General features: G+C 44.5%; 1 protein-coding gene across 1 annotated transcript in view; it reads left to right on the top strand.

The window, feature by feature from the left end:
- Positions 1-19,502, top strand: part of LOC116826950 (CD209 antigen-like protein D) — a 243,913-nt gene extending 224,411 nt beyond the window's left edge. Inside the window, exon 9 of the transcript XR_012654890.1 lies at positions 19,466-19,502. The gene's annotated coding sequence lies outside the window, so the exon portion shown is untranslated. The remainder of the gene's footprint in view (positions 1-19,465) is intronic.
- The last annotated feature ends 1,578 nt before the right edge of the window (positions 19,503-21,080 follow it).

The raw sequence follows: 21,080 nt of genomic DNA, 5'->3' as shown, positions 1-21,080 counted from the left end.
CCTCTGGTCAGGTGACAGCCAGGCTCACTGATCTTGTTAACCCTTTACATGCAAAAGAGACATGAAGTACTTCTGTGCTATTAACTCTTACTTATCTGTTTATGACAGCAGATAAATCTGCAAAAGTCCCTAGTGTGCATGCAATTATACCAATGTAAAGGCATCCATATTCAAATAGCTTGTTTTGGAAAATGTACTGAAACAATAGAGACCATCACACTAATATAACTGCATCACCTCTAGGGGTTAAATCAATTTAACTAAATACTTTTTTTTCCTACCATTTTAGTTAAATCATTGCAAAATCTATGTGTATCAACAAGGCTTCAGATACCAATAATGAAATGTTAAACGGCAACTGTGACAGGGTCAGACCAGATGTCTACAAGAGAGTGGTCGAAGGTAGACACATTAGCTCCAGGTTAAGCAGGTCCCTTTTCCCTGGGTAAGATAACAAAGACTATTCCAGAACACTCAGGAACTTTCTAGAACTAATTAAGGCAGGCAGGCTAATTAGGACACCTGTAGCCAATTAGGAAGTTACTAGAATTAATTAAGGCTAATCAGGACATCTGGTATAAAAAGGCTCTCACTCCAGTTACTGGTGTGTGTGTGTAAGGACCTCGGAGTGAGAGGATGTGCTGCTGCAGGAGTACAAGCGTTAACAGACATCAGGAGGAAGGTCCTGTGGTGAGGACAAAGAAGGTGTTGGGAGGAGGCCATGGGGAAGTAGCCCAGGGAATTGTAGCTGTCGTGTAGCTGTTCCAGAAGGCACACTAGACCGCTGCAGTCTACAGGGCCCTGGGCTGGAACCTGGGATAGAGGGCGGGCCCGGCTTCCCCCCAAAACCTCCCAACTCCTGATCCAACACAGGAAGATCTCTGAGGCTAGCAAATCCGACAATAAGCACAGGACCCACCAAGGTAGAGGAGGAACTTTATCACACAACACAGTTACTTGTTTCACTGCTCAACAAAGTGAGTGGGAAAGATTAATAAATTCTAAGGCCAGAAGGGACCACAGGCAAGAGATTTTCTCCAAAATAATTTCTAGGGCAGATCTTTTAGAAAAAAACCCACAATCTTGTAACAATTGTAAGTGATGAAGAATCTGCCATGACACTTAGTGATTTGTTCTCATGGTTAATTACTCTCACTATTAAAAATGTATGTCTTATTTCTGGTCTGAATGTCTAGCTTCAGCTTCCAGCCATTGGATCGTATTATACCTATCTCTGCTAGATTGAAGAGCCCATTATCAAAGATTTGTTTCCCATGCAGGCACGTATACACTGTAATCCAGCCACCCCTTAACCTTCTCTTTGTTAAACCAATTGATTGTGCTCTTTGAGTATATTACTAGAAGACATGTTCACTAATTGTTTTATTGTTGTTGTGGCTCTTCTCTGAACCCTATCAGGAATGAGGGCCTGCAGCTGGGCCTGTGATCAGCTAGCTAACTGTAACTGAACCTCATAATCAGCCAGATTGCCTGACTGGCTGAGCGGCATCGTCAAGACAGCCTTTAAGCCCAGCAGTAGCACTTGGCTAGCGGCTGCTCAGTGCTTATTATCCTGGCAGCTGTGATCACTCTGTGTCTGACTTGCTCCTGCCCTGTGCCAGTCCTCTACAGCCCTGCTCCTCTGCTTGCTTTCTGACTCCTTTTTCCTGACCCTGGCTCTAATTCTTTGCTCTGGCTCCGGACCTTGACTTTGACCACTAGTCCTGACCGCCTACATACTAGTTCACGACAATCCTTTCTAATCCACGTTTCTTGAACTGTGGGCACTAGCATTGTAGTCCAGTAGAAATCGCACCAGTGCCAAGCACAGAGGCAAAATAACTGCTTTATTCCCACTTGAGATTCCCCTCTTTATGCATCTCAAGATCACATTAACCCTTTTGGCCACAGTGTCACAGTGGGAGCTCATGTTCAGCTGATTATCCACCACAACCCCCAAGTCTTTTTCAGAGTCACTGCTTTCCATGATAGAATCCCCCATCCTTTAAGAATGTCCTACAGTCCATGTTCCTGGATGTATACATCTACATTTCACCATGTTAAAACACATATTGTTTGCTTGAGCCCAGCTTACCAAACGATCCAGATCATTCTGTATCAATGACCAGTCCTCTTCATTATTTACCACTTCCTAATTGTGGGTAATCTGCAAACTTTATCAGTGATGATTATATGTTTTCTTCTAGGTTATTAATAAAAAATGTTAACTAGTTAACTGGCCAAGAACCAGTCCCTTGCAGGACTCTACAGGAAACACACCCTTTCCATGATGATTCCCCATATACAATTACATTTTGAGACCTATCGCTTAGCCACCTTATAATCCATTCAATGTGTGCCACCTTAATTTTATATTTTTCTATTTAAATCAAAATGTTATGCAGTACCTAGTGAAATGCCTTACAAAAGTCTGTCTGTCACATCTACACTATTACCTTTATCAAACAACTTATCAAGTTAGTTTGATAGGATCTGTTTTCGATAAACCCATGTTGATTTACATTAATTATGTTACTCTCTTTCGTTCCTTATTAATCAAGTCCTGTATCAGCCATTCCATTATTTTACCCCAGATTGATGGCAGACCCGACAGACATATAATTACCCAGATCATCTTATTTACCTTTTTAAAATATTGGCACAACATTGGCTTTCTTCTGAAATTTCTCTGGTGTTCCATGGCATTGGAAATCAACATTACTGATTCCACAGGCTCCTCAGCCAGCTGGTTTAAAACTCTTGGGATGTAAATTATGCTGACCTGCTGATTTAAAAATATCTTACTGTAGCAGAGCGAAGACTCACCGGCATGGCGCCTCCTGCTGGTTGCCTTGGAAATTAGCTCAACTCCAGCTCTGGAGCATCCTCTGCTGACTGGTGTCTTGTCTCCCTTCCCAAGGGAACCCCCACCCGTGTATCCCCACTTTGCCTCAGTGGCTACTGCTAGTCATTATCCAGCCCCCTTTCACTGGGGTAGACTGCAGTCTGTAATGCCCACTCATCATTGGCAAGGGGTTGGACCAGCTGCCTCTACTAACCCTGGGCTATACCTCTTTAGCCGCAGTACCTGCCTTTGGGCCTTTAACAAGGCCTGCAGCCTGAGGACTTGCCAGGTTGAAGCTCCCCAGCCCCTGTTGCCTTTCCTGGGGCTAAAGTGAGACTCCTCCCAGCTCCTGGCCGCCAAACCTCTTATCAGGGCCAGCTGGTCCCTGACTGAGCAGGCCACACCTGTGGTCAGCCACTCCCTGAGCTGCTTTCACTTCTTTTCCCAGCCGCAACCCTCTCCAGGGCTGATTTTAATCCCTGCCTACTGGAGTGGGGCAGCCGCCCCACCACACCTACTTCAGTAGCTTCTGTGTAACATACTCCTGAGGTACTAGTGGAATGTAAAGAGTATTGTCATATACTATGACTACATCCTCTGTTCTTTTCCCAAATACAGAAGTCATTGGTGGCGGGTACAATAGGCAAGGGACGGCTGTGCCTCTCCTAGCACAGTGGCCCCTGACACCCGATACCTGGGCCATATTGGCTACCCCGCCTCTTCCCCTTCCTGCTCTGACCCTTCCCTGAGGCTCCTGCCTCCTGCTGCTGCTGCCTGATGAGTTGTCTTCTTCCTCTCTTCTTCTCTCCACACCCCCCAGGTTGGAGATGTCTGCAACAGGCTTGTCCCTCCTCCTCACCCCTCTCCCATATGGGGCAGGGTGGTGGGAGGACAATGCAAGTGGCAAACAAGCAGCAGGCGGAGAAGTGAGGAGGCAAGTGGAGGGGATCCCAGAGTAACTACACAAGTGAAAAAGGCTGACCTAGCCAGCAGATCATTGAAACTGTTAAAGGGGCCATTAAAGTGGTAATGAAGCCATTTAACAGGCCTTTGCCAACGTGTAGGAACCCTTTGGCCACATTCAGCTGGCTTTTATATCGTAGGAAAATGTGCTATTTGGGTTAAAAACCGTTTCCAAATGACCCGTCAGTAATTCCCATGCTATGCAAGTTATTTTCTGTACCCAGCAGAAGTATTTTTTACTAACCTGGCTCAAGGAGGAGCTGACATAGCCCGTGAGTTTATTTCTTGATTTAGTCATTTTATTCAAACCCAGTTTAAGTAAAGAAGTCTGGCAGGGAATTGTGTGTAAGAAAGTTTATTAAACTATTACCTTAATGCAGGCTGTCAATGACAAACACTTTTGAAAAAGGCGAGATTAGGCTTCAGTTTGGTGCAGGTTGCCTGAAAAGCCACGTCTCTCTGAATACAGTATACACCAAACTCCATGAGAATCCATCTGCCAATTGATCTATAGCTGTTCAGTTCCTGTAGGGGGATGTTGTTAGTGCTTTCAGGTGAAAAGGGGGGAGGGTCTTGTGGCTGGGGAGGCCGGGGCAGGGTGAGGAAGTGAACAGAGAGCCAGCAGCACGCAGGAGCAGGGGCAGGGCCTGGGGCAGAGAAGGGGTGGAGAATGGGTGAGGCCATGGACAGAAGAGACATGACAAGGAGCTAGCCTCCCCCAGGGGAAGTTTCACCCACCACCCATGAGAACAGTATATTTATCGAACTCTTCTGCTTTTTCTGAATTATTGATAATTCTAACATTTCCATCTAGTAATGTACTAATACCATTGTTATGATTCTTTTTGTTTCTAATATACTTAAATCTCCTTCTCATTGTCCTTAACTCTGCCTTTTATTAACTTGCTTCCCTTATCAATTCTCCACAGTGCCTACCTCTGACTTATATTAATTATCACCAGCTTCCCCTTTCTTCCATTTATTATATGTTATATTTATATTTAATTTTTTTATAGCTGCCTTCAATTTCTCTCTAAACTAGACTGTTTTGTTAATCAAAACAGCCTTCTTCCATGATTGTGGGATTGTGGCTTTTGGACCATCTAGTAAAGTTTTCTTAAATACTTTCAAATTATCATTCACATTTTTCTGATCAAATTCTTCCTCCCCGATGATTTGGCTGGCAGAGAAAAGGGGATGGTAGAGCAATATTTGAAGGTCTGCACATTCCACTGTAACTGACAGCTCATTTTGGCACCAAGAGTTGGGCTTGGGATAGTTCTGCCATTTTCTCCTTCCCTGCCAAATGAAGAAGGACCCAAACCCAAGGAGCTCAGCAGATCATCTGAACCCCCACCCCCGCACTGGGTAGCCAAGCTCATGAAGCCCAATGGGACATAAGAGCTGCACTGACAGGATGACAAGCCCAACAGCTCAGCAGAGCCTGTGTATGTATTTGCAACCCAGAGAGCTGCATGACCATGTATTGAACATCTGTGTCTCGTGTGGGCGGAGCTTGTTTTGTGAGGAAAGCTTGGAAGAGTAGCACAAGCTTTTCACCCCACCCTCACAATTAACCCCACTGAGCATGGGAATGTGGTTCTAAAGGTCCTCTGAGACTATGCACAGTGCTTTTGGCTTCTGGCCTGCCATCCCCCGTTTCCCTCCCCTTCAAACAGGAAAACGAGGGCAAGCCACCCAGATGAAGCATTACTCCTTCAGCACACAAATAACTTCTTGGCAAAGTCTGAGTTGCTGACAAGAATTCTCTTCCAGATGGACTTGTAATAGCATCACACTTGTTCTGACAGAGATCATAGATGTTAAGGCCAGAAGGGGACCACCCTATCAGCCAGTCTGAGCTCCAACATAGCAAAGGCCAGAGAATGCTACAAAGTGATTTCTGTATCCAGCACAATAACTTGTGAGTAAGCTAGAGTGACTATTTTAGAAAGAGACACTCAATCCTGATTTAAAGACTCCAAGTGATGGAGAATTTAGCATAGCCCTAGGTAAGTTGTTCCAGTGGTTAATTCCCCTCACTGTTAACAATGTGTGCCTTGCTCTACTTCCAGCCATTGGATCTTGTTTCATCTCTGTCTGCTACATTAACAGACTTCTATTATCAGAACCCTTATCCCTGTGAAGGTATTTATAATCTGTCAAGTCATCTCTTAGGCCTGGTCTACACTACGCGTTTAAATCGATTTAAACAGCGTTAAATCGATTTAACGCTGCACCCGTCCACACTACACTGCTCTTTATATCGATTTAAAGGGCTCTTTAAATCAATTTCTGTACTCCTACAAAATGAGAGGAGTAATGCTAAAATCAATATTACTATATCGGATTAGGGTTAGTGTGGACGCAAATCGACATTATTGGCCTCATTATTTTACAGTAGCTACCCACAGTGCACCGCTCCAGAAATCGATGCTAGCCTCGGACCATGGACGCACACCACCGAATTAATGTGCCTAGTGTGGACGCGCACAAACGACTTTATAATATCTGTTTTATAAAATCGGTTTAAGCTAATTCGAATTTATCCTGTAGTGTAGACGTGGCCTTAGTCATTTGCTCCATCAGCTATACACAGTGAGTGCCTTTAGTGCCTGTGTGGCAGGTTTTCCAGATGACAGTTATATCTTGTAGGTGTTCTTTGAACCATTTCAATTTTTCATGGTCCTTTTTGAAGTGAGGATGCCAGAATTGGACACAATATTCTAATAATGGTCTCCCAATGCATTATACAGGTAATGCCAAGTCCCAATTCCTACGCAATAGTCCCCTGACTGCATGACCTTAGGTGAGTCACTTTCCATCTCTGTGCCTTGGGTTCCGCATTTGCATATGGTGATGGAAGTGCTTCCTGGAAAGCACTTTGCAAGCTAGGATCCAAAGTGCTATAAGTATTATGATCACTTCCTCTTTCCGTCTCTTTGGCTTTCTGATCTTTTTCTCTCTGCTACTGTGGTTTCTTGCTGCTTCTCTCTCACACGCAAGCACACACAACTCCAATTAATGCTCCAGCTCCTGCTTTTGCTAAGTCAGTCCCCAGGGAAATCCTGTGGGCCGGGTGGTTTAGCGTCTACTCAAACATTGCCATGTGCCTGGGTTTTGGGTGGTAGTTCTTATTATTTCATCCTCCTGGTTCAATAAAGGAGCTCAATTGCTTTTTACATTTTTCCTGCATGAAAGGAGGCTGGTACATCCACTAGTTTCAGGAGGGTTTAACCCAGCCCAGCCCATTACTATATGGAGTCCAGGCTTTTGAAAACCTTCTGACTTTCAGAGTGACCAAACGGTGCAGATAACAGAAGGTTTAAAAGCCCACCTAGTCCAAGGGGGAGAATTACCTGTAGGAAACCCTGTGAACACTCCCTGGAGCCATACTTGAGAATGGTTTCTGCCAATTGGAATTGTGTCGGAATGTAGCCTATTAACTTCTCAGGCCCAGTGGCCCTGTGAGATAGGAAGGACTATTGTTCCAACAGACTGCAGAGGTCTGCTTATGCTCCCACGCTGCATCCTGGATATGAGTCAGCAGTGTGCCCTTATTGCCAAGAAGGCTAATGGCATTTTGGGCTGTATAACTAGGGGCATTGCCAGCAGACCAAGGGAAAACAGCCTACCTCCATCCTCTTTGGAACCCCCTTTCAGATAGTTGAAAGCAGCTATCAAATTTCCCCTCATTCTTCTCTTCTGCTGACTAAACAATCCCAGTTCCCTCAGCCTCTCCTTATAAGTCATGTGCTCCTGCCCCCTAATCATTTTTGTTGCCCTCCGCTGGACTCTTTCCAATTTTTCCACATCCTTCTTGTAGTGTGGGGCCCAAAACTGGACACAGTACTCCCTAGCCTCACCAACTTGTCGAAAGAGGGAATGATCACATCTCTCGATCTGCTGGCATAGCCCTACTTATACAGCTCCAAAATTCCATTAGCTTCTCCTGCAACAATAGGCACCGTTCAATCATATCCATCTTGTCCACTGTAACCACTAGGTCCTTCGCAAACTATCGCACCATTCAGTTCCCTAGAGTAGAGGCATGGATCTAGGATCCGTCGTCACGTGCAGATACTGCAATCAGCAGGCTCCAGGCACCAGCACAGCAAGCCACTATCCTTGGGTGGGCAAGCCATGAGGGCAAAGCTGCAAGGCAGCATCAGCAGCCTTGCAGCTGCCGGGAGTCGCTGGCCTGCAATTCAATGGCAATCAGTGGCGTATGCTGAAGCTCAGGACGTCGACCTCTCTGCAGGCAAGCCCGCCGATCATGGACTGAGGACCCCGCAGCAACACCGCCGAATCCATGACGTGATGGACCCCCCCCCTGCAGGCAACTAGCCGAGCAGCTCACTCGTGCTTGGATGTTAAAAAAGAGATCTGCCCCTCTGCAGTTCCTTCTCGAATGTCCTCATCAGTGTTTTTTTGCGCCAATCCTCTAAGATTGTTTAGCGTCCTTCTCGTTCGCTATCCCTCACCTCATTGCATGATTCTACCACTCCCCAAGTTTACTTGTCAATTCTGCAGACTTGCGGCTTGATGGTGCAGTCCCCATGTCATCTTCCATAATTAAATAATATATTGTCAAAACAGCCCCAGGACGACCCTGAGGACACTCCCTGGTACCGCGCCAACTAACATGAGCTGTTGATCACTACCATTGAGCCTGACGTCTATTGCTCAGTCTTTCATCCACTATATCTCATTCATCCAGTCCATGACTTCTTAATTTGCTGGCAAAGTACTGGGGAACTTATCAAAACTCTTGCTAAAGTCAAGAGTAACACATCTCACTGCTTTTCCCCTCATTCCACAAGCCAGTTTTACGCTGCAATTAAAGGCAAATTAGGTTAATCTAGCTCATGTACTTCTTCTTGGGAAATCCATGCTATTGTTCCCTTGATCATATTTCTCCTCTAAGTGCTTCAAATTGATCCGAGACCCACTCCATATTTCAGGGACTAGGTGAGGCTGATTGCTCTCGGAAGTTCTCCGATCCTCTCTCCCCTTTTAAAATGGACACTACATGAGCCTTTTTCCAGTCATCCAGACCCTTCCCTGATCAACATCAGGTTCAAGAATTAGTGAGGCAATGCTCTGCAATCACATCGCCAAGTTCCTTTAAGGCCCTCGATTAGCACACCGCCCTCAAGATTGTTCTCACCAGCTTTTCTAAATAGTCTAACCAACTCTTTCTCCACAGATGGCTGGTCACTCCTCGCATCCAATCTGTTGACATGTCGCAGCATTGGGAGCTGATCTGCGTAAAGACATATTGCATGAGAAATCAAATTGAGTACATAGCTGTTTTCCACATCTCTGTAACTAGTGCTCCCTCATTCAGTAAGGGCCACACTTCCTTGACTTTTCTTTTTTCTTGTTTACAATCCTAAGAAACCCTTTTTGTTACTCTTAACATCTCTTGCTAGCTGCAACTTCAAGTGCAATTTGGCCTTCCTGATTTCACTGCTGCATTCCTGAGCAATATTTTTATACTCCTCCCTGATCATTTGTCCAATCTTCCACTTCTTATAAGCTTCTTTTTTTGTTTTTAAGATCAGCAAGGATTTCACTGTTAAGCCAAGTTGATTGCCTGCCATATTTACTATTCTTTCTTTTCCTGCAACCTCAATAAGGATTCTTTAAAATACAGTCAGATCTCCTGGACTCTTTTGCCCCTCATGTTATTCTCCCAGGGGATCCTGCCCATCAGTTCCCTGAGGGAGTCAAAGTCTGCTTTTCTGAAGTCCAGGGTCCGTATTCTGCTACTCTCCTTTCTTCCTGATAAGTCTTGCCCCAGGAAGCCTATGTCATCCATTGATGGATGTGATTGATGACACTTGGATAAATGCTGCATTCATTGTTCCATGAGTATTTGGGACATTGGTGACCTCGCCACTTCTGCCTACTGTCTCATGGGGCTAATCCAGTTAAAACTGAACAGAACTTTCTGTCTAGATATGATTTTTCAAGGGCTCTAAAAACCACATGCATAGTCACCTTGAACTGAAAATTCCTATACCAATTGAGGGTCTCAGTAGTGCAAATCTGAGGTTCTTTGGTGAAGGGGTCCCAAGGTACAGTCCCACTCAAACAACCTGCTTTTAAAAAGTTCAGATTCTTGTAACTTTATTTGTGCAGAGTTAGGGAAAATCTCTGGCCATGATTCACTTCAAATCTATATCATCTGACTGTCCTTGAGCTCATATAGTTAATAGTACAAAGAACTAGTTTGGAAACCCAATATTTCAAAAGTGATTGAACTTTCATACTGGTTCTATGGAATGGTACTTTGGACTGATGTGACAGCAGCTGCCTTAGAGAGGAAGCACCTTTGTTTACAGACAGCTCATCTTCTGTGAACTATTAATTCCTTACCATTGCCTCTGTGACTAAGGCTTGGTCCACAGTACAGTTAGTTTGACATAAAAACTGCTTTGCATTGACCTAGCTGTGGAAGTGTCTTCGCTTAAATTTGGCTCCCATAGACATAAGTGCCTGTCTACACCAATTTATTAACACCATCTACCTGAGTGGCGTAGAGTCATGGTCTATGCAATTAGGCTGATGCAGTGTCAGTGTAGACACTGCATTGCTTACATTGACTGTTACAGGCTTTCAGAAGCCATCCGACAATGCCCACTGGACAATATATAATTGATACACGTGCTCCTGTTGAGGATTCACACCACCAGCACAAGAATCCAAGAGTTCACACACACAAGTGATTTAATAACTGGTGACTGTATGTCAATGTAAATTAGGTCAACACAATTTGTAGTGTAGACATGGCCTTACACTCTGAGGCCTGGTATACACACATCAGTGTGTCTAAAGGTGTGATGCTGCACTGATTTAGTTAAACCAGTGCAACTTTGTGTGTGGACACTCTGATATCACTCATATCAGTTTAAACATGGCCAGAGCTTGCAACAGCTAGTGCAGTCACAGGACATGCTATGCCCATTCTATGCACAGTAATCCTTTCAAAGTGGGTTTGTTTTCTATGTGCTGTAAAATTCATATATAGCATCACATCCACCTAAAAACTGATATGTCCCATGAAGGCGCAGGATTGAGTATGTGGTACACATTTGAGGTCATGTAGTCAGGGGGTACCCAAGATACTACCTCCCCTCCCCCAAGTATGACCTGCTTTTAATTTTCCCAGTGCTATAAACTAAACCTACAAAGTCAGTCATCCTGAGACCTGGAATGCCAGTTGAGGCCTGTGTTACAATGTGAGGGGAAATATGGGCTCCCAGGTTCCTTCCTCCTGCAGCTCCTTCTGAGTAAACACACAACATTGGAACAGCTCCAAGGAATGAGGAAGGCCTCTCTTTGGAGAGGTTCAATATTGATTTCCAGAGTAAACATCCAGGACACTGCATCCTGGCCTTTTCGAAGTGGTCAAACTGCACACTTGCAGAAATGCCCCATATCCTGGTGCCATTGCCCCCTATTCCCTACCCTCTTAGAGAGTGCAGATCAGGGCACTGAGTCCTTAGTAGGGTGACCAGATGTCCTGATTTTATAGGAACAGTCCCGATTTTGGGGTCTTTTTCTTATATGGGCTCCTATTACCCCCCACCCCCGTCCCAATTTTTCATATTTGCAGTCTGGTCACCCTAGTCCTTAGACAGCTTTCTGTCCTCAGCTTATGTTTTTGTTGTGACAGAGATGAAATGGGCCTTTGTTTCCCCTCGATGTCAGACTACACAGGACATTGGCACATGGTTTAAAAAGAAATTCCTCCCCAGTAGTGAGGAACACATTTCTCTGAAGGCTTCTGCACCTCATCTTCCTCTCTCTGACACTGTTGACCACAGTGGAGTTATTTCTGAATTTCCTTGATATAAGTGAGAGGAGAATCAGGACTTCTAAGCTGGCTACAAGTTTCTCTTTTGTAATGGTGTCCTTTACCTGGGTGGAGAACATTGACTACTTACTGATTCCCCGCTGCTGCTGTGTATGAGGCAGAGAGAGCAATCCCAGTCCAACAGTGCAGACAGTCTGCACTCTGCTGAAACTTGCCAAGAAGTCCTTAGCTGCTCTCATCTCCAGGTATCCAGTTCAGCAGAGTAGGAGCCCGTAGAATCTCTTAATTCACACAGAGAGGATCAGCTACCCATGCCAAGCACTGCATTTCCAGATCTCATCAGCCTACTCTGTTGTTCGAACAGGAGGAGGAAAAATGGCCCATTATGATCACTGGCAACATGACACTTTTTGATGCCATTACATAAGACACCAGAGAAGGTAACTGAGTGGGACAAGCCAGCCAGGACAATGGGACCTTATGGAGTTGTTTAGTCCTTGTTCCCCAATCAGAGGCAAACCATGGCTCAATTCTTTTCAGTGCTCTTACACAGCATCCAGTCAATCTTCAGCAACAAAATAACTCCCTGATAAGTGAACCCCTGAAGTGTAAGGAAATGCACTTATATTGCCACAATGCATTCATGGGAACGGCAAAAGCCCCATTCATCTGTGTAAGGCAGCTTGGCCAAGGGAAGGGGAAAGGGATCCATATTTAGCACTGTGGCATCTATTTTCTGTCTGAATGGGCTTTTCTTTCCTTCCTCTTTCCCATGAGGAGCTCTGACAAGGCTGAAGGGCCTGAGGAATGTGTTAGTAATGAGGTGGGGCTGGAGCGAAGTTGCCCATATGACAGACCGTGGGTGAAAAAAGCCTTGGAGTCAACAGTTGTCCCCTTCAGTGGGCAGTCCAGAAAGACGGTGATGGGCAAAAGAGGAAAGGAAAGATGGTTAAAGCACTGAACATGACACTAGACCCAGACGCTGCAGACCTGATGGCTGTACATGTCTCTGCCACTGACTTGCTGTGTGACCTTGGTTAAGTCACTTCCCCTGTTACAGACTCCAAGGCCAGAAAAGACCATTGTGATCATCTGGTTTGACCTCTTGTACAACACAGGTTATAGAACTTCCCCCAAAATAATTCCTAGATCTTTTAGAAAAACATTCCATCTTGATTTAAAAATTGTCAATGAATGGGAATCCACCACAGCCATTAGGAAATGGTTCCAATGGTTAATTACTCTTGCCACTAAAAATGTATGCCATCTTTCTAGACAGAGTTTGTCTAGCTTCAACTTCCAGTCATTAGATTGAAGAGTGGAGTGGTAGTGTGGTAGGAACAGGCAGGAAATCCATTTCCATACTTTGCTGATGGATTTGGCCAGAGCCACCCTATTGGCTAAGGCAGGTGCTGCAGTTCTGGCCACTGCACACGTACCTCGCGTTAGCTGGGAGTCAGCAGCCCAATCTGCACATGTGGTGAGCTCAGCTGAGCTAAGTGGCAGCTGAGTGGTGGGATAGCTGGGAGTCCCTGGGACAAACAGGCTGAGTGCATAGTGCATCAGCGCAAGATAAGACTCTGAGCCAGCCAGGCAATATTCTAACATTAGTTTTACCATTTCCTAAGGGTTAGTCTGTGGGGGAAGGTGGCAGGGCACTGGGTGTGGGACAGTTGGGCTGGAACAGGGAAGGCAGTAGGGAATCTGGGTCTAGGATAGTTCATAGAATTACAGAAGATTGGTTGGACAGCTCAGGCTGTGGCAAGGGGAGAAGGAGGAAGCAGGGTTCCAGGTCTAGGAGAGTTGGTCTGGAATAGGGGGAGGAAGCAGGGGCAAATGGCCCATGAGGTGCAGGTGGTTGTTTTGTATGTGAGGAGGCAGGGGCTCCAGGGGAGTCGGGCTGATTGGTTTGTATGTGGGGGGGGCAGGGGCTCCAGGAGAGTTGGGCAGGTTGGTTTGTACGCTGGGGGGGGGCAGGGGCTCCAGGGGAGTTGGGCTGGTTGGTTTGTACGCGGGGGGGGCAGGGGCTCCAGGAGAGTTGGGATGGTTGGTTTGTACATGGGGAGGCAGGGGCTCCAGGAGAGTCGGGCTGTAAACATACCTTATAATGATCGTCAAGTTCAGAACATTACAAGCTTTCATAAGAGATCTTTCTGGACATATTTTTATACACAATAACACTGTATACAACCAGTTTTTTCAATTGCTTATTCCTTGGGCTTAAGACCCCCTGTTTGTCCCTTGTGGTATCTGAACCATGACTGTCACACACATAAACACACACACCCCCTTGTGAGTTTGCTGCTGGAGTTCCTGTACTTTCAGACTTCAGACTGCACCTCTGCTGAAGAGCTCATTATCGAACATGTATTCACATGTAGATACTTACAGACTGTAATCAAGTCACTCCTTAATCTTCTCTTTGTTACAGTAAATAGATTGAGCTCCTTGAGTCTCTCGGTATAAGGCACATTTTTAATCCTCTAATCATTTTCATAGCTCTTTTCTGAACCCTCTACAATTTATCAACATCCTTCCTGAATTGTGGGCACCAGAACTAGACACAGTATTTTAGCAGCTGTAGCACCTTATTCACACTAGGAGCTCATATTTAGATGATTATCCACCCCCACCCCCAAATCTTTTTCAGAGTCAGTGCTTTCCAGATAGAGTCCTCCACCTGTAAGTATGACCTACATTCTTTGTTCCCAGATGTGTATGCTTACATTTAGTCATATTAAAACACATATTGTTTGCTTATACTCAGTTTACCAAGAGCTCCAGATCACTCTGTATCAGTGATCTATCCTCTTCATTATTTACTAATCCCCCAATTTTGTATCATCTGAAAACTTTATAATTGATGACTTTATGTTTCCTTCCAGGTCATTGATAAAAATATTAAATAGCATAGAGCAAAGAACTGATTTCTGGGGGACCCAACTGGAAAGACATCCATTAATGATGATTTCTCATTTACCGTTACTTTTTGAGACCTATCAGTTGGCCAGTTTTTAATCCATTTAATGTGTGCCATGTTAATTTTATATTGTTCTGGTTTTTAATAAACATGTTGTGAGGTACCAAGTTAAATGTCTTACAAAAGATTAAGTATATTATGTCAGCACTCTTTTATCAACCAAACTTGTAAAGTCATCAAAGAAAGCCATTGAGTTAGTTTGCAGGATTTATTTTCCATAAATCCATGTTGATTTGCATTAATTACAAATGGACTGAGCCTCAGTTTCCTCTTCCTGCCTTCTGACTGTCTTGTTATTTAGACTGTGTGCTCTTTGGGGCAGGGACTGTCTCACCATGGGTCTATGAAGCACCTGACACAATTGAGCCACAATCACAGTTAGGGCTTCTAAGTGCTGCTATAATAAAAATAAAGTATGCAGTACATATTAGCATCAGTGATGCCCCTATTGCCAACCCTTTAACCCATGAGATAAGTCCATCACTGCAGATCTCAGTAGGTTAGTCAGATCACTGCAGCTTAGGCAAATTCCTGGTGCAGTGTTCAAACTTCATCAGAGTTAGTCTAAGCACAGCAAACCATAAATGAAACTACAGCTATCATGAGCTCAGCTTTCTACTAAACTGCTGACTGGCGATGAAGGTTTCTACCTTGGAGCGGCTACCCACAAGGCATAAGAAAAGTCCATATGAGATAGCAGAACCCTAGAGAGAGGCTCCATATGGTACAAAGAGCATGCATGTACATTGCTGTCCATTGCTGGCAGCTATGGCTGCTAATCTGTCTTTATGTGTAACAGCTTAATGGAGAAAGGAGAAGTACTGGCATTAGTATGCAGAGGGGATAGGTGGTCAACCTGTGGAACTCCTTGCCAGAGGATGTTGTGAAGGCCAAGACTATAACAGGGTTCAAAAAACAACTAGATAAGCTCATGGAGGATAGATCCATCAATGACTATTAGCCAGGATGGGCAGGGATGGTGTCCACAGTCTCTATTTACCAGAAGCGTGGAATGGGCAACAGGGGATGGATCACTTGATGATTACCTGTTCTGTTCATTCCCTCTGAGGCACCTGGCATTGGCCACTGTCGGAAGATGGGATACTGGGCTAGATGGATCTTTGGTCTGACCCAGTATGGCTGTTCTTATGTTCTTATGTGGTCTGGGAGCACAAAGAGGAACAACAAGTACATCTTTTATTAGTCCCTACTATAGATCAACCTATATTGTACCCAGCTATTTGATTAGGATGCCCAGTCACAAGCATTGCTACAAGGGCAAAGATGACTAATATATGACAGGACTGGATGATAGCAACAATACAGTCAAGGTTCAGATGAATTTACTGTTTAATAACTGATTTTTCTAAGTGCTCTAACTCCACGTGACTACTCAGATTGTCTTGAAAATTGCTGTGCTCACTGGAGTCTGGGATAGGGTTATGCATTGCAAATTTGGGGTTATTGTCAAGTGGTGGTTGAGATAAACCCCTCTACCAAAAAATGAGCTCTTTTTTTTATCATTTTCAGATTCTTATCCCTTTTTTATGGAGAAAAGGGAAAAAACTAGGGCTCTGACCCTCTTAAAATGTCTATCATGCGACTGCCCCTGTGCTCAGCAACTCAGGGGATCCAAGACCTGTTCAGAAATATTTCAGAAGTTATTGCCCTGCAAAAGTGTGAGTCTCTCTGGTTACAGACTGATTGCATCTTGGCCTCAGAAACCTCTTTGTATTTTCAGCTTGTGCCTTATAGGAACTAGTCCTGTCCCAAGGACCAGGAGTTCAAATCCACGCCCTGGGGAGTTTATATAGTATTTACATGAGTGCTCTCAATCTGTCTCTATTATATAGCCATCTACTTCAGCTTTAAAGAGATGGTATGGATTTAATGTCATGTTTCATTCACAGTGATTGATGGTGAATGCAGGCTAAGCAGAAAAAGTAGAATTCTCAGTCCATATGCCTGAGTGACTTCCTACCTAATTCCCCAGCATTACTTGTTTCCACTGGAGTCCCCTATTGTAATTATTGGGACTACAAATTTATCCTAACTGTTGGAAAGTGGATAAAAGTTTATGAAATGCTACAATCACATATAACAACAGATGCTGATGGGAAAAGATGCAAAAGGGAGACACTGAATTAGTTCAAACAAAAATGCCTATTGATATAATTGAAGGACTGTGTTACAATAATGCCTGATAAACAAGAGACGTGTGGGACTGGAAATCAATGGACCAAAATTGGCATGTCAGAAATTTGGCCTAATTGGTAGGCAAAATAATGAGAGGATGAGCTATTTTGCTCATCGCTCCCTTTAGGGGTCCTTAAAAGAAAAGACTTTTGTCATAAGTATAAAGGGAAGGGTAACAACCTTTATGAATGCAGTAACATAAATTTTCAGGGTGGGGGGGAAGGTTTTGTTTGTGCTCTCGTTGTTGGTTCCCTCTTGGGACAAAGAGAAAGACCAAGCAGGTAACCCAGCTCCTAAAAAGATCCGAAACTGATACATCTAAAAATTGTAGCACGGGTGTCAGCTATCCACCAATCCTTAGTGGACCCCAAATTCATCAACCCAGAGGCCCAAGTGACAATTCGACCCCTTCATGTCAAACTCTTTTGACTTTCCTAGAGCCAAGTTGCATGTCCAGTACAAAGGCTGGTCAGAAATGTGATTTTTGCAGTCTATGATGATTATCCCATTCCCATGCTGCTGAGGGAAGACTTGGCCAACTATGTGAAGCTAGCCAAGAGGGTGGGAATGGTCACCCACTGACAGACTAAGCAAGCCTTCACGCCTATCCTTGTTCCTGAGCTTTCTACAAACGCCCCATCTGTGTTACCAGAGACTCAGACTGAGATGGTGGAACTGGACCCCATACCAACATCTGCGACAGTAGTAGTGGATCCAGTTGCAAAGACCCAGCCAGAACCAGTCCCAGAACCAGAACTGGTGGAGCAACCATCACAAAACCATTGCCAGCACTGAATCCAGCACTTGCAACCCCGTCTACAACTCCAGTGCCAGAGGGCACTACCGAGCCTGCCCTGGCAAGCAGATAAACCTCTGCAAGAGGCTCAGCCAGAGCCTGAAATACAACATAGTGCACCAGCGGAGATCGGTTCATAGTCAACGGAAACAGCCCATCACCTACATCGCTTCCAGAGGGACCAAGCCCAAGCCCACAATCCACTGGGGAGCTGATGTCTCCAGCATCAAGGGAACAGTTCCAGGCTGAGCAGGAAGCAGATGAAAGCCTCCAGGGAGGTTGGACGGTGGCACAGAGCAACCCACCACCTCTCAGCTCTTCTAATTAATTCTGGTTTGTTGTAGAAAAAGGACTTTTTACAAGGAAACTCTTTCTGGTGGGCACCAGGAAGACTGGCATCCTCAAAGATAGTTGGTAGTTGCAGCTAAGTACCGGGTAAAGCTCTTGAGCTTAGCCCACAATCATCCAAGTGGCCATGCTCGGGTAAACAGGATCAAAGACCATTTGGGGAAGTCCTTCCACTGGGAGGGAATGGGCAAGGATGTTTCTACTTATGTCCAGTCTTGTGAGGTGTGTCAAAGAGTGGGAAAACCCCAAGACCAGGTCAAAGCCCCTCTCAAGACACTCCCCATAATTGAGGTTCCATTTCACTGAGTAGTTGTGGATATTCTGGGTCCTTTTCCAAAAAAGACACCCAGAGGAAAGCAGTACATACTGACTTTCATGGATTTTGCTACTCAATGGCCGGAAGCAGTAGCTCTAAGCAACACCAGGGCTAAAAGTGTGTGCTAGGCACTAGCAGACATTTTTGCTAGGGTAAGTTAGCCCTCCGACATCCTTACGACATCCTGCCAGGAACAAATTAACCACATAAACTGGGTTATATTGTAAACCAGAAATAATTTTTTAATAACAGGTGTATTTTAAGTAGTTAAGGAGGTAGCAGACAGAACAAAGCAGATTGCTAAGCAAGTGAAATCAAACACACACAAACTAAGCTAGTTTCACTAAAGAAATTGGTTACAAATAGTATTTCTCACTCTAAATGTGGTTCTAATAACCTTCTTCACAGACCAGATGCCCTTCCAGCCTGGGTCCAGTTCTTTCCCCTAGTTCAGTCTTAGTTGTCTCCAGCAGTCATCTTGGGTGGGGTAGCAGGGGAGAACTGACAACCAGGATTACTTCACTCCCCACCCTTAAATAGGATTTTTGTAAGGTGGGAGTCCTTTGTTCTCTAGTTTGATCCCTCCTTCCCTTACAGTGGAAAGTTACAAGAAGTCCCAGGTAATGTCTCAGTATCAGGTGACAAGACCCACCTGACTCTGTAGAATTACAGTGTCCATGAGTCAGGGGCAGTATGGAGCAGCCACAGGAAGGCCAAGCTTTTCACAGTCCATTTTCCTTGCTGATGGGCAATCCGCCCTGTCTGACTTTTCCATTGTTGTACCTAAAGTGTTCGCAGTGGGCGTCACCCAAAGTGGCATAGTTGAAATACAGATACGTAGTCAATGTTCCCAATTTCAGTTACAGAAATGATACATGCATGCAAATAGGATAATTGCATTCAGTAAATCATAACCTTTCCAGTGATACCTAACATGAGCCATCTTGCATAAAGTATGTCTCAGTTATGTCATATTCATATCATAAGCATATTTTCATAAAGAACATGGAATGACATGTCACAGAGTCATCTCCTTATAATCCATTTTTTCCTTCCTCGAGCAATCTGGATTCTAAAGCTGCCCCTATGGTGCCTGTCCCTGTGGAGCCTATTGTGACGTTGTGCAGTCTATACAGTTTTATAAAAATATGATAATGAGTGAATATAATGTAACTGGAATTTGCTTCATGCAAAAGGTCTCTTGTAAGGAATCATTACAAAGCTTATAATCTACTGAGTGTGATCATCCTATTTGTATAAATGTACCACTCTTGTAGCTGAAACTAGAAATATGAAATATAACTCTAAGGGCCTATTGTAATTGTGCAAAGTGTAGGCCATTAATGGTGGTTTGGAATCTTGATGACTCCCATTAACTAGGACCATTGTCTGCAGATATGTTTTTACCTGTGAGTCTTCCTGTGTACGTGTGTGCTGACAAGTCGGTAATGAAGTCTTGCAGTGACATGTGATCATTTTACCTGAACTGTAATCCATCTTTAACCTAGTGCTTTGCCAGTAGGGGGGTGGAAACGCAGAGGGACAAAGGGTTCCCGCCTTATGCAAAAGATATAAAAGGGTGGAACAGAAGAAAGTGGAGAAGGAGAGGAGCCATCATGAAGAATCCCCTAGCTACCACCTAAGCTGGAACAAGAGCTGTACCAGGGGAAAGAATTGTACCAAGGCTTGGAAGGTGTCCAGTCTGAGGAAAAAACTTACTGAAGCATCTCTGAGGATGGGACTATCTGTATTCAGTTTGATTAGACATAGATTTGCACATTTTATTTTATTTTGCTTGGTGACTTACTTTGTTCTGTCTCCGCAAAACTTGTTCTGTCTGTTATTACTTGGAACCACTTAAATCCTACTTTCTGTATTTAAAAAAATCACTTTTTACTTATTAATTAACTCAGAGTATGTATTAATACCTGGGGGAGCAAACAACTGTGCATCTCTCTATCAGCGTTATAGAGGGCGAACAATTTATGAGTTTTCCCTGCATAAGCTTTATACAGGGTAAAATGGATTAATTTGGGTTTAGACCTCACTGGGAGTTGGGCATCTGAGTGCCAAAGACAAGCACACTTCTGTGAGCTGTTTTGAGGTAAACCTGCAGCTTTGAGGCAAGTAATTCAGACCCTGGGTCTGTGTTGGAGCAGATGGAAATGTCTGGCTCAGCAAGAGAGGGTGCTGGGGCCCTGAGCTGGCAGGGAAAACAGGAGCAGAGGTAGTCTTGGCACATCAGTTGGCAGCTCCCAAGGAGGTTTCTGTGATCCAACCCATCACACCTATAATCAAGTTCACAGTCCAAAACAATCAGTGTAGGACACTTAGAGCACTAGGGTGACCATACCTCTTGTTTTGGCCAGGATAGTCTCTGTCCTGGCCCTCATGACCTTTTGGGCAAAACTGGGCATTAGTCCCATTTGCTTTTACCTTGGGGGAGGGAGGGGGAAGGAAGCATGGAGCAAGAGCAAATGGGACAAATGCCCAGTTTTGCCAAAAAGGTTGTGACATCTGTGATGACGACACCAGGCAGCTTGGGCTAGCCCCACATGGCAGGTCTCAGGCAAGCGGTGATGCCAGGCAATTCAGGCCAGCCCCGCACTTGGTATCATTGCTTACGATGTGTCCCATTTTCACTTTAGGGAAATATGATAACCTTGTACATAGGTGAAGGTTAAAGATCTTTCACCAGAGGAGATATCACCCATAATGAAAGAAATGGGTCTTTGTCCCAGAAGAGGGGCACAGAGGAAGTGTTAAAGGGGCTTATAAAAACTAAAGAGCAGGTTGAATTTTGTGATCTGA

The sequence above is a fragment of the Chelonoidis abingdonii genome, chromosome 26 (genome assembly GCF_003597395.2).
Source record: "Chelonoidis abingdonii isolate Lonesome George chromosome 26, CheloAbing_2.0, whole genome shotgun sequence".
Classification (NCBI taxonomy): domain Eukaryota; kingdom Metazoa; phylum Chordata; order Testudines; family Testudinidae; genus Chelonoidis; species Chelonoidis abingdonii.
This window is presented reverse-complemented; position numbering and strand designations above follow the sequence as displayed.